The sequence below is a fragment of the Ochotona curzoniae genome, unplaced genomic scaffold (genome assembly GCF_017591425.1).
Source record: "Ochotona curzoniae isolate NIBS_2020 unplaced genomic scaffold, NIBS_Ocur_1.0 scaffold_4701, whole genome shotgun sequence".
Lineage (NCBI taxonomy): Eukaryota > Metazoa > Chordata > Mammalia > Lagomorpha > Ochotonidae > Ochotona > Ochotona curzoniae.
The window spans coordinates 33,247,612-33,275,004 of NW_024467122.1; the positions used below are offsets into that span (position 1 = coordinate 33,247,612).

At 40.8% G+C, this 27,393-nt stretch overlaps 1 protein-coding gene across 2 annotated transcripts in view; it reads right to left on the minus strand.

Annotated features, from left to right (window-relative positions):
- ARHGAP5 (Rho GTPase activating protein 5) overlaps positions 1–8,842 on the minus strand; it is a 74,109-nt gene extending 65,267 nt beyond the window's left edge. The window contains exon 1 of one of the 2 annotated variants that reach the window (XM_040970288.1): positions 8,788–8,842. The gene's annotated coding sequence lies outside the window, so the exon portion shown is untranslated. Of the gene's footprint in view, positions 1–8,402; positions 8,473–8,787 lie in introns of those variants that run through there. The other variant, XM_040970286.1, reaches the window with a different exon arrangement.
- Positions 8,843–27,393: the final 18,551 nt, after the last annotated feature.

The following is a 27,393-nucleotide window of genomic DNA, read 5'->3' on the forward strand; positions in this document are numbered from 1 at the left end:
GATTTTGTCAACCAGGAAACCTTGGCAAGGTTTTCTCAACCTGGAGCAACACAACTGACAGTATCTCAGGGCTATCAGAACCACAAGAAACACCTTCACTCTTCCCCACATCGATGCCGCCAGGGCATCATCAAATGATGGTTCCCCCCTCCCTGGGTGCTGATGTAGATGGACAGCAGGGAACAGCCCTCTCCATCTCCTCCTCCCGTGTGGACACAGAAAAAAAAAAAAACCTACTGAAATACATGTCCTGCCCACCTTCACAAAACCATGCCTGACTCTCTCTAGCCTAATCAAAGGCCTACACAGGTATGTATGTATCCCTCTCAAATATATATATATAAAAATTAGAAGTTGAATTTTAAAAATAAAAGTGAAGCTACCTATGACAGCCATAACATTATATAATCAGCCAGAATAATTAAATGAAAGTGAGTTAACCCCAAACAGAGTTGGTTCAAAATACTGCCTACTTACAATGTTTATAAATCAGATATTTACTGCAAAAAGTGACAATTTAAGACCTAATTACACAGACGGAATTTTCTATTTAGCTGCTGTAAAGTCAGATAAACTATTCCTTATATATAAACAAATAATCATAAAAGACAGAATCCTGTTGTCAGGGGTCATAATACAGCAAACTAAGCCACCGCTAGCTAGTGACACAGCATCCCTTTATTTCTGAGTGCAGGTTCACGTCCTAACTGCCCCATTCCCCATCCTGCTCCCAGCTGATGCACATGGAAAGGCAGAAGATGGCTTAAAGGCTCTGGTCCCTGACATTCATGTGGGAGACATGGATGGAGTTCCAGACACAGCTCCAGCTACTGCTACCTTCTGGGAAGTGAAACGAACCACCAGATGAAAGGTCTAGCAATAGCCAAACTCTGTCTTTCAAATAAATAAATCTTAAAAACAAAACAAAGATCCAAACCAAAGATTATTATACTTCCCATAATCTCAGGTAAATTTTTCTAGTATAATTTAAAGATCAGTTGCATAATAAAAATAGTATTATACTGGTGTTATTTTTAATTAACTCTCAAAAACAAATTTGTCAGTGCTATAAAAATAAGAGGAAATGACATTTTTAACACACATAAGAGAGCTGCTATTCAATAATGTAATACTTGTAGAAGAGTCAACCATACTCTGCATCTTATTTTACCTTTGAGTCAGCGTTTTAAAGTGGTCTTTAGGCACACCTATAATCAAATGAATATAAGAACTCATCAAAAATCTGAACAATTAATGTAGTATCTAAATAACATGGAAGCAACGCTATCCTATTTTATCTTAAACCATGTTTCTACCTGCCATATAGCGACTAATCAATACTTGATATATCAATTTCCAGACTCAGAAGATTGAGTCCTATGTTTTTTATAATACTTTAAGTCACATTTGTAATCACAATTAACAAAACTCACAAACATTAAAAGGCAAGGTTTTTTTTTCCCAACAGTCTCATCACTAACCCACATTATGGGCTTACAATCAGTATGACAGAAGACTTAATTCAAGTGCTTCTCCATGGATGTCCAAATAAGACACATTGGGAGCTCCCACCTTAAAGGCCCTAGTTAGCAAGAGTAATAATTCATTCTTATCTTTTGACATTTCAAGTGACTGAAAAATCTTACTGTTGGAAACATTTTTAAACCAATGACTATAAACTATTTCCTAAACAAGGTAACTGTCCACCCTATCATTGAATTTACAACCTTCTCTTACAACATGTGTCCAAGGCCTTGATGCAATACTTATTCCAAACTCTTCGTAGTTCATTTCCTTATTCTGTAGTATAAACAGAAGAACCAAAGGTCATCTCATTTAGAGCAACCTACCTAAACAACCCATATGTATGTACTGTGCTTAGCTACTATCTGTTAAGCTTTCTGTGAAAAGTCAAGGTACAAAGATAAGTACAAAGACGTACACTAAGCCAAAGTTAGAAATTTGTTCACTTCCTTTCAAGGTCTGAGTCCTCCCCCTGCGCTCTCACTTGACCCCTCCAACATCCCCATCCCCATTCCGGCAAACAAGGGAGGACAGAGCATGCCTTTAACATTGTAAAGTTAGACAGCAATCATCTCAATTACACAAACATTAGGTGAAGTTTGACAAACTCTTTAAAAGACAGCATTTGGTGATGGAATATTAAGAGGTCACACAGGAAATCTCATGAAGGGGAATTACATGGAAACATAAGTAACCAAAAATAAGTGAAAAGCACTTTCTGCATAAGCAGCTTTGTATCACGAAACTGATAAAAAGCAGCAGGAATTAAAAGAAATTAAAGATAAATACAAGGTGGAATACCTGAAAGTACTGTAAAATTTCCTGTAAAGGCCCAGGCGTAAGTATTTTGGGCTTTTGATGTTCTACACTATCTCACTACTCAACTCTACTGCCATAAGACAGAAGAAGACATGGGCAATAGCATGCATGTCTGTTACATCATAGTAACACTTTACTTACAGACATAGAAACTCAATTTTATATAATTTTCACGTACAATATTTTCCCCATAACCACCCAAAATCCAAGCATCTTAAAGGATGCCTACAAAAGCACAAAGTTAGATTTGGCCCAGAAACTAAACTCTGCAGATTCTTGAAATAGATTGAGTTTCACTGATTTGTATGTGAACCTTTAAAGGAAAACCTGGATCTAGATTCTGAAGATAATTTCTTCCATGTGTGCGATAGGGAGGGAAAGACTGGGCATAGGAGCCATGACAGAGGTTAGAGAAAAAAGGTTGAAAGTATATTAGCCTTCAAGGACAAGCAGAGACATTAGATTTCACAACTAGCAACAAGGCGCCATTACAGATTAGTTTGTAAGCTGAATACTACATTCAAGTTGGTAAAGCAAAAAGCCCAAGAACTATTAAAAAACCATAGACTTGAAGTCTCTGAACTAACACAGAATTTATAAGACCAATCTCAGACAAAGACAACTTGGTGACCGACTACCAAACACAATAAAGAAAACAAAAGTCAGTGTTACCTAATTAAAAATAGGCTTTGACAAAAGATTATGGCATCCCCTGAGTTTTGCTTTTTAAGTCCAAAGACAAATGAAATTTTGGTAAAGAAATGCAGTATCCTCAAGATTAAGAATACAAACTTCAAAATCATAAACTTCACAAGTTCACCTCAAAGTATTTAATTTAATACTGATTTTATAAATAAACCTCTCAAGTGTTACAGTGAATAAAGAGAAACATGCATCTTTCAATTCCCTGCATGCTAGTTCTGGGGCCAGTACTGAGGCACGTCTGATAAAACCACCACCATATACCCGGGGACCTGGCTGCCTGCTATGTTCCAGTTGTAGATGGCCCAAGTCCCTGGACCCCTGAATCAAGTGGGAGACCTAGGAGCAGCTCTATATTGCGGTCATTTAGGAGTGAACCAGTGAATCGAAGACCTTTGTCTCTTGCTTTAACACTGCCTTTCAAATGGTAAATATAAACCCTATCAAAAATTTTTTCAATTCTCTACTAGTTCTCTGAATAGGGAATTAAGCAATTCATATGGGGAGATGGTTGTGGCAGGGCAGGAATGTTCTAGTCCCAGATGATCCACTTCCTATCCAACTCCCTGTTAAAGCCCAGGATAAGCAACAGAAGACGGCCACCATCTTTAGGCCCCTGTGCCCACTTGAGATACCTGCAAGAAGCTCGTGGTGTTGGCACTGGTCTGGTCCAGCCCCAACCACTGTGGGCATCTGGGGAGCAATCAGATGAAAAATCTATCTTTGACTCTCCCTCATTAACACTGCATTTAAAACAAAAACAAATCTTTTTTTAAAAGAGGAAAAATTGATGTCTTACCTCTGAAGGTCTAAGCATGTAAGTTAAGTGTGTGATTTGTGGTCAAGTACAAAGGAGAAAAACGGACAAAGCAAACCTTATCAGTAATTTAAGTGAAGGGGCTGCCAGTGTTGTATAGCGTAGGTGAGCTGTGTGTATGGCAAAAAGCTCCACTTCTGACCCAGGTCCCTGCTAATGGGCTGGGAAAAGCTGTAGAAGATGATCCAAGTGTGTGGCCCCCTGCCATACATACGGGAGACTTGGTAGACACTCCTGACTTTGAACAAAGAACAGCAGCAGATGGAAGCTCTCTCCCTCTTGGTGTAATCTCTTCTCTCTGCAACTCTTTCAAAATGAATAAGTATTTTAAAAAATGAATAAATAAAACTTCTCCAAGGCTACTTTAAAAAATGCCAAACAGTGGGGCTGGCATCATGTCATAATAGTTCAAACCTCTCTCCACCTGTGGCACTAGCATCCCAAATGGGTACCTGTTGGAGTCCTGGCTGCCCTACTTCTGATGCAGCTCCCTGCTTGGGGCCTGGGAAGACAGCAGAGGATAGCATAAGCCTTGGAACCTTGTCCCCTCTGGAAGACCCAAGAAAAGCTCCTGGCTCCTGGCGTTGGCTTGGCTCAGCTCCAGCCACTGCAGCCATTTGGGGAGTGAAACAGTGGATGGAAGTTCTCCGTTTCACCTTCTACGTAACTCTGCCTTTCAAATAAAAATAAATATAAATCTTTTTTTTATAAAAAATGCCAAACAGTAAGTACAATAATTATACATGTATTTCTCCATCACTCCTACTATCAGCTTTGCATTAATACTTCTCCAAATCTTTGAAGTTAGCTCATAAGGTACACATCAAGGAACTTACATTTTTACCTTACATTTTCTCTTCACCTGCCAATCTGTCCTATATTTCCCTTTATGGCCCATCCTCATTAATCTACCCAAATGTGTTTTTCCCCCTATCTTATGCTACTTCCAAGTAAAATTTCCTTCATCTAGGTTCCTTCATACCAAGTTTTACACCAACATCTAGTGCCTTGTTTAGAGTCATCTTCTCTGTTATGAGCTGGCATGTAATTATTCCTAAATTGTTATCTTTCCAACAAAGCTTTACATTCTTTTAAGGGAAACAATATTTAACATTTTCTTGTATCATTCATGGCCTAGCTGCTCAATAAAATACTGCAGAGGGAAAATAAAATAGGCTAATTCTAATTTAAAACTGGAAACACAAAACCCCATTCAGTACCATTAACTCTTCAGGACAAATAGCATGACAATATAACCAGTGACACTCTACAGTCATATGTTAGCCATGGGATCACAAAGTTAGCAGAAATTTTTCCCAAGTTCTAATTCTATAGATTAAAACCCACAGATATGAGTGAAAGCTTACAATGTGTTTCATTCACTGTGAATCTCAGGCATTGTAGGCTGTCAGCGTCCAAAGCAAGGGAGGGAGGGGGAAGGGAATTCCTGTCTAGTATCTTTATTAAAATCTAAAAATGTTTCTTCCTTTGTAAAGGATTTTCAAATAAGCCCTGACAAAAACAGTTGTTTTCCTTTTTGCATCTTTTAATGCACCTTCATCTATGTACTCCTGGATAGTTAAACCCTCTAACTAAAGTCTGACTTACACTGCCTCTTATTATGTTGGTATTCCCAGAGCTGGCAACTGGTAAACATTAAATAGAGAACATCTGAATTAACAAAGTTTTAATGAATAACAATTAGAAATTTTAAAATCTTTTAAAGCACATAGTAAACTTCCCTTTTAAAAGTTTAAATACTTTTAACATATAAAAACAAACTGCCCTTGGTTTGGGGCACTGCATTGTCAGAGAAAGGCTCAAAGCACCTCTAGAAAAAACTAAACAGGGATTCAAGCAAAGTGTGAAAAAGTTCACATTTCAATTTCTAAGTACTAAGTTACTTTCCTTAATTTCTAGTATTTTCCCCCAGTTGGATAAAATGATCAACAAAAAAGCTGCACTTAAAAAATCTTGATTATTTAACGTAACAAATGATGGGTTGCTTTATCAGTTTCCCTATCATTCTTTTAGAAAGCAAATTTCCCTGAAGTACTCTGAAACATATATCACAAATGTACACATTACTAAAACAACACTATTTAACCCTTCTTGAGCCAGTTTTCATCTGCACACCTTCTTGGTTTATAAAGAAAATTTTTATGGATGTTAGCCCAAAGCAGTTTTAAAATAGCAAGTATACAAAGTGAGCTAATGACAAAACTTTTTCGGAAGCTAAAATTTCCATTATGCCATCTCATATACAAGAAATGAATACTAACAGCAATACTTACCTTAAGTCCTGTTAAATGCTGAAAAAGTTTACTAGAGGTTTCATGAGACTTTCTTGACTTAAAAGAAGTTACAAAACTTACTCAAAGCCATACAATAACTTTAAATACAAACACAGATATTCCTTACACAAATTTAAAATTACTTTCAAGGTCAAAACCATTCATTTTCTCCAAAAGGGTGTAAATGTAGTAAATTTGCCTTTAAACAAAAAATGAAAGACAGTTTTTATGTTTTCAGTTTCATGTTTACTATTTCATGTTTTTCATCAAAAAAGCCATACATTGACTTAGTTAGCATAACTGAAATACTAATTTTCAACCTTCAGAAAATGCTAAATTCATTTTAGTGGTGGAGGATCAATACAAAAGCCAACAGAGTTGTATGACAGTTCTTATACCTGTAACCCAAGCTACCCTTCAATGTGCTTAATATTTCATGTACAAAGAATGGTAAATAAGAACTGCTGGCCTGGGATCAATCGCTGTAGCCTGTATGACAACCAGTCAACTGTTACCCATCACCTGCACGGTCTGACTGATCTTGTTGCTTCATGACAAGTTAAGGATGTGTACACCTAGCCTTTCAATTCAGCATGTCCAGTTCATAAAATACCTCAGTGCCTTTCCAAGTTCCTAGTTACAAATACTCAGCCACACTCTTCCTCTACGTACCAGCACTACAAAAAATGTGGGTCAATCAGAAAAAAAAAAAAAGAGAATTTTAAATGGAAGCAAAAGTTGCTGTGGAAACTAGTTAGCTGCTTATATATACAGTAAGGATGTAAACCTAAAAATACCAATACCTATTTACCAATATGACAGAACAAATAAACTGAAACTAACATCAAAACATTTCCAAATACACTGCATTAGTGTATGCCACATCTAGAAGCAATTTCTGTCAGAACCGTTTCATATGAAGATTTCGAGAAACACTGCATAAAGTGAATGAACTCTCTAAGCTTCTATTCTGTAATCCTGGTTCTGGGTTTAAGCAGAACCGGCAGCCTCTCCCTTAGCTCCACACCTGCAGAAGACAGCACTAGCAATGACTAGTAAATACAGCTGCGCATTTTAGTTTCACACGCAAACATTTTTTCTTGAAGTCATTATTTCCTATCACAAAAGATAAAGTAAATTCTCGTGGGAATTTAAACTCGAAAAACGCGCGCACACACCCATCCGCGTACTTAATACACTGGCTGGTCTAGATTAAAATAAGTCCACATTTAGCAAGTCTTTGGCCCAAACTGGCTCTCTTATCAGAGCAGAAGCGTCTCCTCAACAACTTTCTGGGAATTTCGGGGCACGTTCGTCCCCACTTTGGAGCACCTTTCAGCCTCAGCGCCCCCCCTAAGCCGCAGGGCTCGCACTGCTGGAGAGCTGCGTGAGTGTGTATCTGTGTGTGTGTCTGGTGGGGGAGTGCACGCGCGCGCCTTCCCCACCCCCCACCCCGATACTTTTCAGTGGGAACCCGGGGAGACCTAGAGGTGATTGAAACGAAAACTCCCGTCTCCGAGCCTCAACCCGCCAGCAGTCCACCGACAGCAGAGAAAGAGTGTGTGTGTGTGTCTGTGTGTATGTGTGCGCGTTGCGCAGTGCAACTTCTCACACCCCTGCCCAAGCTTTCGCAGCAGCTGGAACGCCGGTCAAGGGAAGCCAGGGAGGAGCCGGGGAGATATGGGAAAAGTGAAAGGGCACCCCCCCCACTCTCTCTCTCTTCGAAAGGCGTGTTAAGTTTGCAACGCAGACTGCGCTTCCGCCAGTCTGTGCCCACCCCGCCGCCCCCCTTCCAGGTGGAACTCGTTAGCAGCAGCCACCCAGCCAGCAACACCCCACCACCTTCCCTTCCCCACGTCCCCGCCGGGCCCCGGGCAGGCGAGGGCGGCGGGGTGAGCGCGGATCGACGGCGGGCCCGACGCGAGCCCCGACCACTACCAGGCCTCCGCCGACCCCGGCCCCCGTCACCTGTAGGAGAAAGCGCCCCCTCCCCCGGCCTCGCTGCCCTTCACGCCGACCGTCTCCCCGCCGCGGCCGCCGCTCCCCAGCCGGCCTGCGGAGGACCGAGCGCAGCGCCCGGCTCCCCTCCGCGGCCGCGGGGGCCCCCCAACCCCTTGAACTGGTTACAACCGGCGGCGGCGAGCGAGCGGGGCAGCCGGCGGGAGGATCCCTGTGGGGCGCGCAGGCCTGAAGGAGCAGAGGGTCTTGGGGGTGGGGTGGGGGGATCGGTGGTCGCAAGGTCCTACCTAACAACGTCGCTCTCCTCCGGCGCCTCCTCAACGGCAGCGGCCCCGGCGGTGGCGGCGGCAGCGACATTCCTGGGGAGCGCTCCCGCCGCCGCCGCCGCCTCCTCCTCCTCCACTCTGCTAGCCTCTCTTCCCGGGCGCGCTCACCGAGCGCCGCGTCCCTTCAGCCACCTCCCCTCCCCGGCACACACGCCCCGGACACCCTGAGCCCTGCGAGGCTCCCGCTGCCCTAGGAACCCACCCTCCCTCCCTCCCCGCCACCGGCGGCGGCCCCGTCCCTCCCCCCCTTCCCCTGCGCCCGCCGCCGCCGCGCCGGGCTCAGTAATGGCGGCCACTCGGGCTCCCTCGCGCTGACGGATCTCTCTCCCTCTCTCCCGAACTTTACCTCAGCATCTCTCCCGGCGCGCACCGCCGGAACGCACGCGCGCGCGCGCGTAGCCACACATACACACACACTCGCGCGCGCGCGCGCACACACACACACACACACACACACACACACCCGGCCGGGGGCGGAGCGGCGGCGCTGTCGGGACGGGGCGGGGGCTGGGGGAGTGGAGGAGCGCGCGCGCGCGCGGCCGCGTCTCCCGTCCCACAATCCCCCGCCCCCGCCGCCCTCACCTCGCGCCGCGCCGCGCGCCCGCCTCGGCCCCGCCCCTGCCCGCGTCTCCCGGGAGCCGGGGAAGGCGCGGGCGAGCGCGCGGCCCCGCGTCCTGGCTCGCGGCCCCGCTCCCCCATTGGCTTCTGCCCCTCCCCCTTCTTCCTCCACCTCTCCCACCCATTGGCTCGGCTCTCCTACTCCATTCCTTCTCACCTTTTCCCTTTTACCCGTCGGCGTAAAGTGCTTTTCCCTCAGCTTTCCTCTTTCTCGGTGTTCCGCTCCTCCTTCGTCCCATCCTCCACGCTCTACAAGCTGCAGACTCGGCCCGTTCCCGCAACCTCCCCGCTTTCTCGCTTTTCCTCCTGTTCCGGCTTTTTTTTTTTTTTTTTTGGCCGTAACTCAGCGCAAACCTTGAGACTGCAAGGAGACCTGATACTGTGTTAGCCGTTGCAGAACGTGGCGTGGGCACCGAGTGCTTCTCGACCATCCCTCTGTGGTCCCTGAGCACTAAAGAAAGCGAAGCAGGAAAACAGGCGCCCTTGCCCGCCCGCCCGCAAGGACGTGCTCGCCCCTAGGCTGCCGTGTGTGCAGCCCGTTCCCTGCCTGGGGATCGCTCGCCGACTACGGACATCGCCCGCCCGGGACCCGGTGCCCCACACCCCGAAGCCGAAACTCCACGGGAGCAAGAGGAGGAGTCCATGTCTCCGTCGACTCGGCGCAGGGACGGAGGCCCTCGGTTCTGTCCGCCCTTATGGAAGTTGAGGGAGGGAAAAAAAGACTTTGGGTGGGCTTCAGGGCGCCCAAAAGACTGCCCACGCGACTGCCAACCCAACTTCAGGAACTGTTGGCCACCTGGCTTTTATGTAGTGTTTGGTATTTCCTGAGACTTCTAGATTTTCACGGGTTTGGGGATACACGGAGCTTTCGAGTCTTTTTCCTTGCAATCTGGGCATTGGTATTGAGTGGTAGAATGAGGAAAAAACGGTAGAAACCACGGCCTTTTACCACTGAAGAAGCCCAAGTCTTGTGACTTTCCCAAGGTCATCGGAATCGGGCTTGCACTGAGGTCTGAACATAGTTGCCAGCAGATAAAAGAATAAGCAAAACCACAAATCTGCCACCCAATTCGTGGTTAAATCTAAAAAGAATGAAGTAATCTGGGGAGAATTTCTCGTAGGCGGAAGATGTATTTCCTGCTTTGAAAATAATTTATCATCAGTAAAGTTAAGATATGCTAAGTCTTAGATTTCAGCTACTTCTTACATTACATAAGGTACTGAACTTAGCCAAGGTTGCTTCTTAGCGTTATAATGGTGCAGCTGCTGCCAACCAGAAGTACATTGACGGTCTGGCAGTAAAGAAAACAAAAACTGCATGTTGGTAAAAATCTGTTAGAAAATATTTGTCAGTAAATCTGTCACAATATTCCAGCAGAGTTCTGTTCGTTGGTTCCATCCCCCTACCCCTCTACTCTCCGTATTCCTGAAAGGTAAACTTACTACATAAAAGCAGAAGAGATATTTCAGCTGATTTATGGGTCTCTTAACTCCGTAATTTCCAGAAGGCACAATTAGAATCCCCTACTCTAAGCTGGCTAAATTAGGACTGTAGGTATGTACTTCTTCAAATTAAAAACTACAGGCAGGGAAGAAGGATGCGGAAGAAAACTTGTAATGGACATAAGAAAGAAAACAAGAAAATTGGAGAGATTGAGCTGAACCATCAAATTGTGGTGTTAACGCTATAGATGGCCACATGATTTATATCATATCAGATGGAAAATTCATATATTTTTTAAATGTACCATTTTATCTTTCGTATTAACAGTCCTTAAAAATTACACAGTCAAGTCAAAGCTATAACCTGATTATAAATGTTATCTTAAGTTTTATACCCGTGGGCATATATCAACATAAATCAATGTCACATAAGTCAAGGCTTCTCAAAGAAACAACATAAAAATGCAATCTTTAGAGGACATGGTGGTAGGAAAAGGCTCAAGAGGAAAAATAAAATCATGGTTTTCAAACAATGCTTTTCATAGCTGACATTGTTTTTGGTCCTGCATCATCCACTATGATTTAGGGAATCTGGAAATACTAGTAGTCTAACGCTGCTTACCAGTACAAGAGAGCTATCATTTTTATCATTGTACTTGCTCATCTAAAACAAAATACAGTTTTCTATGCCAATAAAATTCTGAACATGAGAATTGAGGGCCAAATTGTTATTGTGAATGATACTTTGATATAAGATATTAAAAAGCAGAAAATGTGAAAAAGTAGAAGGCATCTTTAAAACTTGTGGCGACAAAGCTTTAAAATAACTCTCCTTCCTCACACAAAAGCAGAAATTGTTCTTCAATCATATGTATATGTATTTTATACATATATGTATAAAAATTGATTTTATACATATATGTATAAAGGATTATGGAATAAGTATTACTAAGCCCTCTCAGATCAATTATTCTTCTTATCTGGAATAAAAAAATATAAGCACTTGTTCTGCTATACTGGATAGTTACAATCACCCGAAGCATTGTTCTCCATTTACTTTGACAAAATTGGCAGAATAAGGTTTCAGTCAGGCATTTTAGCTTTTCAATTTAAAGATTCTTCTCCACAAACTTCTAGTTCTTCAACATATGCTAATAAAGTCTTAATATGCATGGTCACCTTTTGGATCAAAAGAGATGACAGTCACACACACACAAATATGTTCTCATAATCCTAACTTCCACCATCAGCAAAACGGCAATATTCTAATATTTGATGTGATTGGGACTTCTAAAAACTTACCCTACAGAAGCTGCTACACCCCCTGCTGGAAATCTTTGATCATAACAATTTTAGCTGCTGTAGCCTCAACAAGAACATATGAAAAGTCAATTAAAGGGCCTTTCCACTCATGACAAAACTGATACTTTTGCCTGTTTGATAGATAATATGCTTTTGGAAAATGAACTATCTCGGATCATTACTTTGATTGCAAGCAAAATACATCAGGAAATTGGAGAATAATTATATGAATAAACTATAGCAAAGCATTTTAAAGACTGTTGATTGTCAATTTTCCCAGTTCATTTCACAATTCATTTCAACACTCTATCCCCACCTGCTGCTTGGACTTCACTCTTTCTCCCTGTCTTACATGCTTTTTATTCCTGCAAATGGTTAAACCATAATATACCAGTAACCATAGCAGCTATCCGCTACATTGAAGAGCTTAAGGGTTTTCCTCAAATTTGTTTCATGGCGACCAATGATATTTTCAACGTGAAGAAAGGGTGCTAATTATATCTTGGCTGTTACAGGAGAAAATATTTTGACAAGAGTTAAGGTAATTGTGAGCATGAGACTAGAACAGGGGAATGTGATGCCTCGACCTTCCTGGTATTTTGTTCCAGACTGCCTTGTTCTGTTGATTCTCTAGAATTGTATTTTTGGACTAAAATCCCAAAGATGGTTTCACAGTCTAGCTTCAAAATGTCATGTCCATGCCACCTTAATCCAAGGATATATCTGAAATAGTGAAGACATGTTTCTATTTTAAAATAATGAGTATTTTATAAAGAGTATTTATGACACAGACTCCTTCCAAAGAAATAACAATTCATTCAGGTCCCACCAGCACAAATAGTTTAATTAGACAAAAATCTTCAAGTTATTTCCTCTCACAAAAGGAGGTATTGTTGGGCCATCTGGACTCTCTATTGAGTTTTTATGAAAGATCACAGCTTGAATTTAATCAACCTCAATAAAGGTTAACCCCATAAAGCTAAAAGGTAGTTGCAAGGGTTTTTAACTGAGAGATTTGAATTTTCTCTTTGAGATTGTAATTTCTACCTTATGACAATGGGAAATAGGAACTTGCATTGTTTAACTATTTAACCACCTAAACGTATTTTTGTGTGTGAATTTCCCTGTTCCTACTCTCTAGACCAAATGTGGAATGTGAATCCCTCTAGGCAGGAATCACAAAGGAAAGTCTGCCTCTGTAGAGTCCCTAGAAGATCATTAGTAGAAAGCTCAGTAAATGTTTGATCATATGAAACACTCTAGGTTTTGTGGAGTTATTGCTAACAGAAGCCTGTAGATTGTATTTTGAGGTACCAGCTGAGATAATCACATTAGAAAACACAAATCTTGTAAGGAAATTGCTGAATTAGCCCATGAAAGTTGAGGTGACATCTTTCCTGAAGTATGACCTGCACTTCTCCATGTAACATCTCTCAAGTAGGTGTCTATAAGCTCTTGACAACAAATAACTGAATCTGAGATATCAGGGAACATTCTAAAGTTGGTATGGTGTAAGAATTTGTGAAATCAACAACAAGGTGACTAATCACAATTAAAGTTGTTCTCATTCTCCCTATTACATATTACCATGACAGTAAATACTTGTTTTGCAAGTCTATGTTTCTGCAGTTTTTTTTCAAAAAGCCACAGAAACTATTGCTATTCCTCCAGTTCAATAATTACATACTTCCATATATTCACATTCTTTTCAAATGATTATGTCATTTTTCTAATTGACACTCATCTTTCCCCACCCCCTAAAAAACTAGGCTTCCAATCCATCTTCAGCATAAGCTTGTACCTGATAGTATCATACCCACTGCTCACTACCTCTAGTTCCCTTAGAGATGGACATGAAATAACTGATTTTACTCTTTATCACAAACATGCGCATATTAGGAATTCTGAGAATCTATCAACATGGTAACCAAAGTGTTACAGCCAAAAGTTTATAAAAAGTTATGTGCACTCTATAAATCAAATTCTTGTAAAATTATATTTAAATGGAGGCAATTGTTTAAAATAATGTTTGAGGAATATGTAGCTGTTGGCATGGAGAAACAGCCATAATATTTTATGTGGAAAAAAGCAACCTCAGGCTACAAAGCAACAAAGGCAGCATGGTTTTTATAAAAATAAAATGTTTGAAAACAAGATAACAATGTTATTGACCAACACATTAATAAGGATTTAGTCTAGATGATGGTATTAGAATTGTTATTTATTTTCTTTTTGCTTTTTCATATTTTGTAATTTTCTACAATGAACATATTATTTCTTGTTTGAATTATAGTAGAGTTGAAAAGAAAAAGAGGAGAGAGTGAGAGAGAATGAGAGAGAACACGTAAAGCAAGTTAAACTAAATGGCATTGTAGCAACTGAACTGTCTATCACATACATCTTTATTTTTTCTTTTACTCTCCTCTTCCCATCAACCCCTATTTTAGATGTTTCTTCCTTGGCTTGTTTTTATTTTTTAATTTTCCATCTTCATTTTCTTCCCTCTTAGCTATCTCTTGGGCCTCTTACAAGCTGCCTTGGGAATTGCTTAGTTTAGTTTGCAGTGACCTCTGATGTAATGGAATGAAATGGTCTAGGCAAACATTATCTCTACCACTGCATTTTATTTTCTTTGATAACCATTTTTAAAAGTTCTTTCAGAACAAACCACATCAAACAAGGAAATATACATTTTGTTACATTTAATGATCCTTTTATTTTTAACTATGTAAATCTGTAAATTTAATAGCATAGTAGATATTGCAGATGATGTCTTATCTCTACACTGTGACTCAAGGTTCTAAACAGATATACATTATGGATAGTTTCCTCTCTTTCTCTCTCAGGAGAAAGACAAGGGCTCCCATTTGCTATTTAAAATTTATTTTCCTTGAAAAGGTTGATTTACAGAGAGGAGAGATGGAAAGATCTTCCACCAGCTGATTTACTCCCTAAATGACTGCAAACAGCCAGAGCTGAACTGATCTGATCTGAAGCCAGGAGTGTCTTCCAGGTTTCCCATGTGGGCACAGGGTCCCAAGGCCCTGGCCCATCCTCCACCACTTTCCCAGGCCATAAGCAGCAAGCTGGGTGAGAAGTGGAGCAACCAGGACATGAACTGGTGTCCAGATGGGATGCCAGCGCTTAAAGGGACAGGATTAACCAGTTGAGCCAATGTGACTGCCATATCTGTTATTTCACTCTTCAAAATCCACAATGACCTCAACTGGGATGGAAGGAAACCAGATGCTAGACACTCATTTCAGGTCTTCCTCTTGGGTGGCAAAGATCCAATTACGTGAAGTACCACTGTGGCCTCTTGGGGGTCTACACTAGCAGAACACTGCAATCTGGAGTGGAGCCAAGACTCAGCCTCCGGGATTCTTACAGGACACATGAATCTTAACCAGTATTTAACTACTAGGAAGGACAAATGCCTTCTCAAGTTTACTCTCATTTGATAAAGCCAAGCTGACTTTTTCCACATGCTCTAATATTTCCCTCTTAGACTATAACATTTGTGAAAAAGCATACTTCACTTGGATAGTTTCTCATCTGAATTTACTGACACTTAGATTACCTTTGGTTTCCACCACCCCACGTAACTGACAGCTACTTTCCTAAGTTGGGGCTTTTCTCTTGTAGAAGTGCATTCTTCTCAGCATAGCAGTTACTAATTTAAAGAAAAGGTAAAAATCATCTGACTACAGTGCAAAGAATTATTCTGTACAAATTAGTCTGTAGAAACTAACACAATGGTTCAACTGGCTAATCCTACGCGTCCAAGAGCAACATCCCATACAGGTGCTGGTTTGTGTCCTGGCTGTTCCACTTCTCATCCAGCTCCTGTCTTGTGGCCTGGGAAAGCAGTGGAGAATGAGAAAGCTTTGCAAAGGCTTGGGACCCTAAACCCATATGGGAAACTTGGAAGAAGCTCCTGGCTTCTGGCTTCAGAATGGCATGGCTCTGGTCATTGAAGTCATTTGATGAGTGAACCAGAGAATGAAAGATCTTTCTGTCTCCCTCTCTCTGTAATATGCCTTCCCAATAAAAATAAATAAATGTATTTTTTTAAGATTTATTCTTCTTATTTTTTTTTAGTGGAAAGGCGGATATACAGAGAGGAGAGACGAAGATCTTCCGTCCGATGATTCACTCCCCAAGTGAGCGCAACGGCCGATACTATGCCGATTCAAAGCCAGGAGCCTCCTCCGGGTCTCCCACACGGGTGCAGGGTCCCAAAGCTTTGGGCTGTCCTCGACTGCTTTCCTGGGCCACAGGTAGGGAGCTGGAAAGGAAGCAGGGCTGCCGGGATTAGAACCGGCGCCCATATGGGATCCCGGGCGTGCAAGGAGAAGACCTTAACCACTTGTGCCACCACGCTGGGCCCAATAGATGTATTTTTAAAAAAGATTTATTTATTTTTATTGCAAAGTCAGATATACAAAGAGGAAGATCTTCCGTCCAATGATACATTCCCCAAGCATCTCCAATGGCTGGAGCTGAGCCAATCCGAAGCCAGGAGCCAGGAGGTCTTCCAGGTCTCCCACTCGGGTGCAGGGTCCCAAGGCTTTGGGCCGTCCTCGACTGCTTTCCCAGGTCACAAGCAGGGAGCTGGATGGGAAGTGGAACTGCCAGGATTAGAACCAGCGCCCAATAAATATTTTTTTTTTTAAATGAGTCTATAGTGCAAGAACCACTGAGCTGGCAAGTTATGATGTCCGAATTTCATCTCAGGTTTAAGTTACTGTGTAATCTTTGGACGTTGTCGAACTTGCCTGAGCTGAAGTTTCCTCCTGCATCTCTTTGTGATCTTATCTGGTGCTCCTACCGCACTACTCACCATGAAGATAAAAATTTTTTTAAAAAGGAAACTCATCCTGATGAAACCAAGTAAATACATACTGATCCAAACTGAATTCCCCAAATCTATTCCATTAGGTTTTGATCTTCAAGGTTTCCTAGAACTAGCTTGTCCCATTGTGTTACACGGTCAGGCATTCTACATCTTCTTTGCTAAAAGACAGCACAAAGTTCTTTTTCGTAAATTTTTTTTTTATTTGAAAGGAAGAGAGAAAGAGAGAGAAAGAGAGAGCAACCTTTCTGTGTCTCCTAAATGGGAATCAGGAGCTGAAGGATTTGAGCCATTCTTTGTTGCTCTCCCAGGCGCTAAGCGGTGAGCTCAGTCACAGGTGGAATGGCCAGGTTATGAACTGGAGCTCATACAGGATGCCGACAACACAGGTGGGAGCACAGTCTATGCCACAGCGCCAGCCCCGAGCCTCCTACCCAATACAGTTTGGAGTATTCAGTAGCCCAACCTGGATCCCCAAAACTCTAGCAATGTAGCCATGCCGTGATTTTTTTCTCTGATTTGCATGCATTTGGTCAGTGGTGTTTCCATTTCTAGACTCAGAAAACCACCAATCAACTTCCTATCTAGAGATTTGCCTACTCTAGACACTTCATAGGAAAGTATCATGTGATGTGTGATCTTAAGGATTTGAGGTTCAGACATGTTTCAGCTAGCCTCAGTTGTTCTTTCTTTTGAAAAGAATCCCATTCCATGAACTTACCACGTTTTTCATCTATCCATTCACCAATTAATTGACACTTACATTATTTCCATGTTTTGGTTATCGTGGATAATGCAGAAACGAACAAGCATATACAAATGTTTGTATGAACAAGTGTTGTCATTTCTCTTGGAAAGATATTTGTCTGTAAATTGATGGATCATACAGTAAAATTTATGTTTAAACCTCTAGGAAAATGCTTAACATTTTCCAAAGTGACTGGATCATTTTATATTCCCACAGAAATGTGTGAGTATTCTGGTTTCTCCACAATCTTGTCAAAACTTATAATTGTCTGCTTTATTTCCCATCTTAGTAGACATATAGTGGGATCTCACTATAGTTTAATTTTATTTAACAGATGATATTGGACATCTTTTTATGTGTATCTCCTAGTACCTCTTTGATAATATATCTTTTAAAATATTTTACTTGTTTTTAAATAGCATTGTGATTTTTATCACTGAATTGAGTCTCATTCGACCTCAAACTTTGGGCTGAATTTTCAAAACAAATGTTTGGGGAAAAGGGGCTGGTGCAGGGGCACAGCAAGCAAATCCTCAATCCTGTGACATGTTTATGCCAGAGTGTGTCCCAGCTGTTCCATTTCTGATCCAGCTCTCTGCCTACAACCTGGGAAAGCAGCAGAGGATGGCCCAAGTCCTTGGGACTCTGCATGCAATGTGGGCAACTCAGAGAAAACTCCTACTTCCTGGCTTTGGATCGGTTCAACTCCAGCTGTTGTGACCGGTTAGGACATGAACCAGCAGATGAAAGACCTTCTTGCTCTGTCCCTCTTTCTCTCCTATAAAAATCCATCTTTCAAATAAAAATAAGTAAATAAATATTTTTTGAAAAGTCTTTGGATTTTTTCCCTAATGTATTGATGAATTTATTTTAATATTTTTTTCAATGCAACACTTCCCAGGAATCATTTCCTTATATGTTTTCAATTATTTTTCCAAACATGTATATACTTTTAAAAGATACAAGATCATTAAGTAAAATACTTACTCATACAGTGCATTCTTAGAGTTAATATGTGGTTGCTTAGACTTTCTTTCCCTGTTTCTTCTTGCTCAAACAGGATAGCTTCCTGCTAGTTGTTCTAGTTGACTTGGTTGTAGAAGCAGCACATTCCTTCTATCACAAACTCCAAATGAAGGACTATTAAACAGTAAGCAACATGCTGCCTGACCCACTTAGAACTAGAATCTCAGCCTTGAGCTCAGTCACATGAGCCTGAACAGGACTTGCGAGTCACATCAATCAAAAGGGAAAGACCACTACAACGAACCTTCTTCCCCCTGGGTGTCTGACTCATTCTCAGTATCTTTGAAAGTGAATTAGTTCTCTGAAGCTAAGGAAAAGCACTTTTGTAACAGTTCAAAGTGATCTTATCATTTGACTCCTCATAATACTGCCAGGCCTTTTAATATTTTGAAGTACGTGGCATGTTCTTGGCCCCAAAGAAACCATGTGCCACAGTGATTTAAGGATTAAATCTTAAGGATTAAGAGGAAAAGAGGTTAGTGTGGTTTGGATACTCACCTCTGATTTACTATATGTACATGCACAGAATGGCCTGTGGGTTCATGTTACTGTGGCACATATCCCAAGTGTCATCCAAATTCCAATGAAAGAGCTCTGGCTTTGACAGTGTTCTGCACAATTGCCCTGTAATGAAACATGGTACTGACAATTCTTTGAATTTACCTGCTGCTAAATTTTCACCATCCCCAATCATCTCACCGGTTAATTCACTGTAGTTGACTGCAGCAGCCCACCATTCAGACAAGCACTTTTAGCCGAATCATCATAGTAATAAATATTTGCAAAGTGCTTTCCAGATCAGATGCCATTATATACATCGGCGACTTAGAACATGGACCTTCCAAACTCTCCTGAAACAGAAAATGCTCTGTAAGTGACTAAAGGGAAGTGTCTTCATTTCATAATGAAAAGTCTTCATAAAAACATCTTAGGAATTGATAACCTAAAGACCCAGGAAATCTCCCTAGACCCCTATTACTCATGAATAATTTTATTTGTTTTCTTTCTGTTTTAATTGAAAGGCAGAGGGGGAGACAAAAAGGGAGGGAGAAGTGGAGGGAAAGGGAAGAGGAAGAGAGAGAGGAGAGGGAAAGAGAAAGACTGTTCCACCTGCTGGACTCAAGCACTTAAAGTCCCTAAAGAACTTCAGTCAGGACCTGCAACTTCCCAGGGTGCTGTACACATTAGCAGGAAGCTGGGATCAGAAGCAGAGCTATGGTTGGAAACAGGTCTTCTGATATGGGATGTGGGTACCCCAAGGGAAATAGCATTTCCAAACACTCAGTCCTGTTTTTAGTTTAAGTTCTTTGAAATCTCTATTGTTTAAAAGAAACACGTGCTTTGTATAAGAAGGCTATAGGTAATTATTTCTAGCCTACTCTGAATTATTTTATACATGAGGGTTTTTTTTTGAGTTTTATATATTCTGGAAACTCAACATGATTTCCAAATAGTGCAAATACACACAAATAGTTAAAGGGAGCCTCAAAGGAAATGCATAAAAGTATTAGCAGTTATTATCCCTCAGTAATTTTCTAAATATATATATATATATATATATAGTCATCTTATAAGGTTTCTCATACATTCATCTGATTTTAAAAAGAGATTCATTTATTTTTATTGGAAAAGCATTGACAGAGAGAAGGAGAGACAGAAAGATCCGTCTGCTGGTTCACTCCCCAAGTGGCCACAATGGCCAGAGTTGAACCAATCCAAAACCAGGAGCTAGAAGTGTCTTCTGGATCTCCCACGTGGGTGCAGGGTCCCAAGGCTTTGGGCTGTCCTCGATTGCTTTCCCAGACCACAAGCAGGGAGCTGGATGGGAAATAAAGCAGCTGGGACATGAACTGGCACCCATATGAGATCCCAGCACATACAAAGTGAGGATTTAACCACTGTAACACCATGTCAGGCCCTCATCTGATATTTTACTTATTTTTTTCTCCTGTATAAGTCAGTATTTCATTATCTCAACAAAAACACTCAAGAAACACTTTTTAGGAAGGAAAAAGTTTATTCAGGCTTACATTTGGAGATTCACAGTAAATAACCTGACAGCTCCATTAGTCTGGAAGCTGGTAGAGGCAGGCAATGGCAAAGTGAGGCAGAGAAATGATCACGTGGAGATCCAGGAAACAGAAAGGCATTCAGGAAATAAACTCAGCTTATACAGCAAATCCTCACTGGAGAACTACCTCCTGAGGGCAAGCCCCCAAAGACCTAAAGACCTCCCACCAGGCTCAGAGACCATAATTAGGTCAAGTCTCCACTCTGAATCCAGCAGCCATTAGCACAAAACTGCAGGGTTTAAACATCTGTATGAGATTGGAAATCTAAGCCTTGCTCAATTCATACACTTACATGCATTATTTTTTAAAATGTGAAACAAGGACTATTTCTAATGTTGCACATGTTAATCATATCTTCTCATTCAAAACATTCAATACCAGCTTTGAATCCTATGGGGACTTTCCCTTTGAGACATTCTCTCATTTAACAACCATCACTTGCCCTCACTGTGTGCCAAATCCTACACTCAAGCCAGATGTATGTGGCAGGAAGCAGGATTCCTGTCTGCAACAAGCTCATTTTCATAAACTAGGGTTGGAGCTTAGCTGAGAAATGAGCCCATTTTAGTAAAGCAAAAATAAATTTTAATTTTCATTATGCTACCAATAACTACATCATTTACAACTTCTCATTTTAAACATGACAGGCTTGTTTTTCAAAAGACAGAGTCTTCTGGAGAGAGACAAGTTTGAGTCAATACTACTTTCTTCTTTATCAAACAACTATTTGCTTACATCACTTTTGTGATTAGGGTACTTTCAATAATTATATTCTGCATATCAGAGACACTTTGAATTGATTTGGTTGTGCTTTCCTCCTAGTGTCAAATTTGTAGTTTCCTTTGAGCTTATTTATCTTTTATGTATAGTCCCTAGGTTAGTGCCATGCCACTCAATGACATAAAGGCCAATCTGAGACGAAGAAAAATCTTGTTTTAATTGGCATATAACTGTTTTTATTTGGGTTTTTGTGGAATTTGGAAGTCTGTAACTCATCCAAAATAAGGGCATTCCACAAATTCCATTTCATAAAAACAATCACTCCTTCATATACTGTTTCCATTTTCTTCAATATAATAAGCTTTTAGCAGGACATTCCAAGAGAAGTGATGAAGGGAGGTGTTTCAAGAGAAAGAAAACATTGAATTCTTTATAGAAAGTCTTCTTGATTGTACTTAATGGTAGTAGCAACAGCAGTAATAGTGGCATAGAAAATAAAAATAATATAAACATGTACAACATGCAGCTTCTAAATGAATTCAGGAACTTTCAGAATTTAAAATATCAATATTTGTATGCATGTTAGTTAATTCAATATAGTCATATTCATAATTTCTTAGCATAGTGTATTATTGCTCAAGTTGTTTATAAAAGTCTAGATTTTTCTGGGAAGTAAAAAAAACACTAAAAATCTTTTTTTTCCTTTAAATGCAAAACTTATTGCATAGAGAAACTGGGGGACGGATTCTGTTATGAAAAAGAGACCTAAAAGGTATCAGTGGCTGTATTCTGATGCATCATTTACTCCTGTGGCCTCCCATTTCCTGTGCAATACAGCTAATGGCAACTCCCCATGGACAGGGGTCAATCCCTTTTGATGTGCTGGCAAAATTAATGAAATTTAATGGGGATGAGACACATCCATCAAGGTGAGTGCAGAATCCAGGGAAAACAATAGCAGAAGAAAGACTGAGTAAAATTTGACTGTGGTTTGCTCAGCAGTAATAAGGAATGTATTTGGGGTCCCCTATCAAAGGTTCCAAAGAAAAGAGTTTTCTCAAATCCTACCTTAGTGGCAGACTCGTGGCAGAATGTTTTGCTCTGTTGAAGTACTGCTCACTGTCTCCTCACGCAGCATGATCTAACACAAATACTCTGAGTACACTAATGTATGGCAAATATGCACCACAAGAGCTGAAGTCATTTGGGTTGTTTTGCTTGAGAAAAGGAAAACTATTTCTAAGCCTGTGAAGGATGCAGTGGAGAATGAACAAAAGGAAATGAGTTTACGTTGCCATAAGGTTACAAACAAGGAAGAATGTCCTGACAGTGCAGCTTTTAAAGAGCAGATTCTGTCGGCTTTTGCAGGTTTCTTTGGAGGGGTTTAAAATTAGAGCGAATCAGCTGTGACAAACCAGGATAAAACACTTGGAGGATGTTCCTAGGAGACTTCCCTTGTCAAGTGAAAAGACACATTTAAAACCAAATGTCCTGGGCTTACACACAGAAGGAATTACCTTTTACTTGGTATGAGCACCTGGTAGGTAACGCTCCTGTGCCACAATGTAAGAACCATCATCAGAATATTCTCCATTTGATATTGTTTTGCTGAATTATTTATCTGAATTCTTGATCTCAGGCTCAACTTTGAATCAATATTATTGGACCTCTGCTCCCATTATAAGTAATAATTATAATAAATGATCATGGGGGATGACATCATCATTCTTTTTCAATATTTCATATTCTAATCACATAGCATTTTAATAAACAAAAGAGATATTGTGCCATAGCTTCCCAAATTTTCAGTCATTTCAAAATATTTCAATGGTTTCCATGTGATATTTCATATTATAATAAAATACAGAATACAAAATTACAAAAAAAAAAACCTCACCATGCATTTATTCTTTTAAAATGAGTGATTTTGTTAATTCTGGTGGAACCTATGAATATTTGAAAAACAGTACCTGCAGGACATTTGTTGGCCCAATCTTCAGAGGATGCTTGGCCTGCAGAGTGAGTAAAAGGACCCCAGCTAGTCAGGCCCCTCAGGACTCTGGACTCACGGGGTGGAAGTAACCATCTCTGTCCAGGAGACTTGGCTCCACAGAAACTGCTGGGAGACAGGCATGAGAAAAAAAGATCCTCTTTCTGATGCCCAATTTTCTCACCTCTAAAATAAGGAGATTAGATGGGCTCCTCTTTTAGAATCAACTGAAGCTCTAAAACATCTTTGATTATTTCAGGTTCCTTATTTAGCAAACATACACACATAGATTTAAATATCTCATGAGGATGTAAATGTCCAATTATGGCAATATTAATATCCTTTTCAACTAGGAAAGTTGTTCTTATGAAAATTTAAATATTCCTGCATATTAACATTTATAGTCAAACTACTATTCAGTATGCCTATTCTTTTAAAAAAAACTTTTAGTCAGTTATTTGAGAAACAGCAACACACTAGCAGACACAGCTAGAAAGAGAGAGTTCCAGTCTACTGGTCTACTCCCCAAATGCCTCTTCTGGCCAGGGGTGTGGTAGCCTGAAGCCAGGAGCTGGGAACCCAAGCTGGGTCTCCCAGGCAGGTAGCAGGGACCCGGCCATGTGAGCCTGAAGGATCGTTTCCTCCTAGGCTGTACATCTGTAGGAATGCTAGAATAGGGAGCAGGGCCAGGATTTGGATATCCCAATTGGGGTCTTATTAAGATTTATGCACTAGAAAGGCAGCATAACACACAGAAAGAGAGCTCTTCCATCCATTGGTTTGTTACCCAAATGCCTACAACAGCTAGGGCTGCTGCAGGACAAAACCAAGGATTAAGAACTTCTTCCTGGTTTCCTATATAGTAGTGGCTATGGTCCAAATACTTGGGCCAACTTCTGCTGCTTTCACAGGTGTATTAGTAGGAAACTGCATCACAGGCAGATCAGCCAAGACTACAACACAACACTCTAGTATGGGATTTTGTTGTTATATGCACCGCTAAACCTGGCCCCATGACCAAGATCTTCACCACTGAGTCAAATGCCCCTTTCCAGTATACCAGTTTTTAAATAATACTTTGTCTTATATTTCATATAGACAATGTCTTGGTCCATTCCAGCTACTAAGACAAAAATATCATAATCTGAATAATTTTATAAAGACCAGACCCAGAGAGGGAAACACTGGAATCTGTGCAAAGAATCACACAGCATGCAAGCGACAGAGTTCAGAAGAGTAGTCTCATGAGTAGATTTTGGCAAATTACACTAAAAGAATATTTATACTCTCTTCCTAGCAATGAATAAGTTATTAAAATAATAACTGTAGGTGATTTTCTTTCCCAAAATGCTCACTTTCATAATTACTAATTACTATTATTAATTCAACATTTTTGCAGTTTGTTATTTGATCATAATTAAAATTGTGACATGGCTATAACAGTTTGTATATTTTTTAAATGTTGAAGCTGCACTGTATCTTAAAATATTAATATTCATAGTGCTTATGCAAACAGTATCTTCTGGAATTTACATCTGCTAGAATTTTGTAGAGTAAATGAATTATTCTACCAGTAAACTTCAATAAGTTACCATACTCTTTAATTATAATTATTTTTTTAATGTGCAAGATAGAGTTGCACACAAAGAGAGACAGAGGGGTCTATCCACTGGTGCACTCCCCAAAGCAACATGACAGCAGTCTGGACCAATGTGAATCCAGCAACATGGAACTCCGCCTGTGTCTCCACAGGGGTACAGGAGCCCAAATCCACGCACCATCTTTTGCTTTCCCAGGCACACCAGCAGGGAGCTGGATTAGCAGAGGAGTAGCTGGGACTCAAACCAGTACTCAGCAGGGATGAAGTGCTGCACTTAGTGGCTTAACCCACTGCTCCACAACACCAGCCCTATGCACTTTAGCTTAAAAACAATAAGTTGCAAATCCATTTTAAAGTTGTTAGACCTACTTGATATGCTTACTTTCTTTTATAACATGATTTTAGAGATATTATCATTTATTTTAATTTTGCTTGTTTTCCCTAAAATAAATCTATATATAAGACAAATAGGATTTTGGAAACAAACATACATGTCTAGAATCTAAATTCCAGGTACATATCTTCTTTTTTGTTGTTCATTTTAAAACTTCAGAGGAAAAAAAAATAAAAAATAAAACCTCAGAGGATATTTTAGGTGAATGTAGCATTTATTCCTGATTGTCCCATCATCTTGATGCCTAGCCAAAGGAAAAAAATTGCTTATTTTTTAAAGACTTATTTATTTTTATTGGAAAGGCAGAGTTACACAGAAAGGTGTGAGAGAGAGAGAAAGATCTTCCATCTGCTGGTTCAATCCTCAAATAGCTGCAACATCTCGAGTTGAACCAGTTCAAAGCCAGAAGCCAGGAGCTCCTTGAGGCAACCCTCACTGTTTTCCCAGGCCATAAATAGAGCAGCCAAGAGTTGAAACCGGCCCACATGGGATGCTGGTACCACAGGCAGAGTTTCAGCTCACTACTACGCCACACTGGCCCAGGAAAACATTTTGTTTTAAAATACTGGGATTCTAGTAGTAAAAAATTTAGTAAAAAAAAAGAAAGGAAGGATAGCTAATAGCTGAAGGGCAATTAAGTGACCAATGCATGATGAAGAAGAGCAGCTTTCAATTAGGAAGACTGTCCAGAATAAACCTGTACCAGGTGAACAAGGGTCTCGTTTGTTTGAATTCACCCAGGTATTCTTTTTAAGATTTATTAATTTTTATTGCAAGTCAGATATACAGGGAGGAGGAGAGACAGATAGGAAGATCTTTTGTCCGATGGTTCACTCCCGAAGTGGCCGCAACAGTTGGAGCTGAGCCAATCCGAAGTCAGGAGCCAGGAGCTTCTTCCGCATTTTCCACACGGGTGCAGGCTCCCAGGGCATTGGGCCATCCTCAACTGCTTTTCCAGGCCACAAGCAGAAAGCTGAATGGGAGGTGGGGCCGACTGGATTAGAACCAACGCCCATACGGGATCCCGGTGTGTTCAAGGAGAGGACTTTAGCTGTTAGGCCACTGTGCCGAGCCCTTACTCAGGTATTTTTTTTTTTAAGTTAGACTGGGACTCCAGTGCAACGGCTCAATGGTTAATCCTCACCTTGCAAGTGCTGGGATCCCCTATGGGTGCAAGTTCTAGTCCTAGCTGCTCCATATATGGTCCAGTAATCTGCTTATGGCCTGGGAAAACAGCAGAGGATAGTCCAAAGCCTTGAGATCCTGTACCCCTGTGGGAGACCCTGAAGAAGCTCCTAGCTTCTAGCATCTGGCTTCACATTGGCTCAACTCTGGTCATTGCAGCCTTTGGAGAGTGAGACAGTGGATGGAAGATCTTTGTCCCTTCTCTCTGTCAATCTGCCTTTCCAATAAAAATAAACCAGTCTTTGAAAAAAAAGTTAGATTGAGAAGCCAAAGACTCCTGCCAAGATGAGACAAGCAGGACACAAATCTGCAAAGAAAAGGGAAAAACACTAAGAATTTAAAGCCAGAGAAGTTCCACAGAACCAGGGACTAGGACATTGGAACTACCCTCAGCCCTGTCTTCTTTTAAACTCTTTCATTCCTCAATGACACAAGAGATGGAATCACAATGCAGGCTCTGAGGAGAGGGGGTGTCCCTTCACAGCCTCTCGGCTGTGTGGAGACTGATGCATGCCTGGGACACGCTCTCCCAACCAGCGCATCCTGATGCAGCACTTGCAAATTCCAAGCTACTGAACCCTCTCAACAAACATCCCCAACATTGCTTAGCAGAGTCAGCAGAGAAGGATCCTCCTAAAAATACCCTGAGAAGGGGATTGGCTAAGATACAAACTGGAAAGTGCTGGGTGAAATAATTAGGGTCAGAAGTAACCAGTCAGAAACTCACAAGAGTATAAATAGATGTTTGATTAGCCACTGCATGATGAAAAGGACACCAAAAATGGGATTTCAGACACAAATAAAAAGCTGAGAAGCACTGTTACAGCTTTCAAAGCTAAAAGGAAAAAAAAGTTCAAAATTAATTTCAGCTTTACATAATCACACAGGAAACAACTAAATGAAACAAGGCAACCTGCTTGTTCAGAAATTAATTTCTATGGTAATCTTGAATGCTAAATTTTATGTTAATCCTGTTTCAGCTTAAACACTTTTACAAAA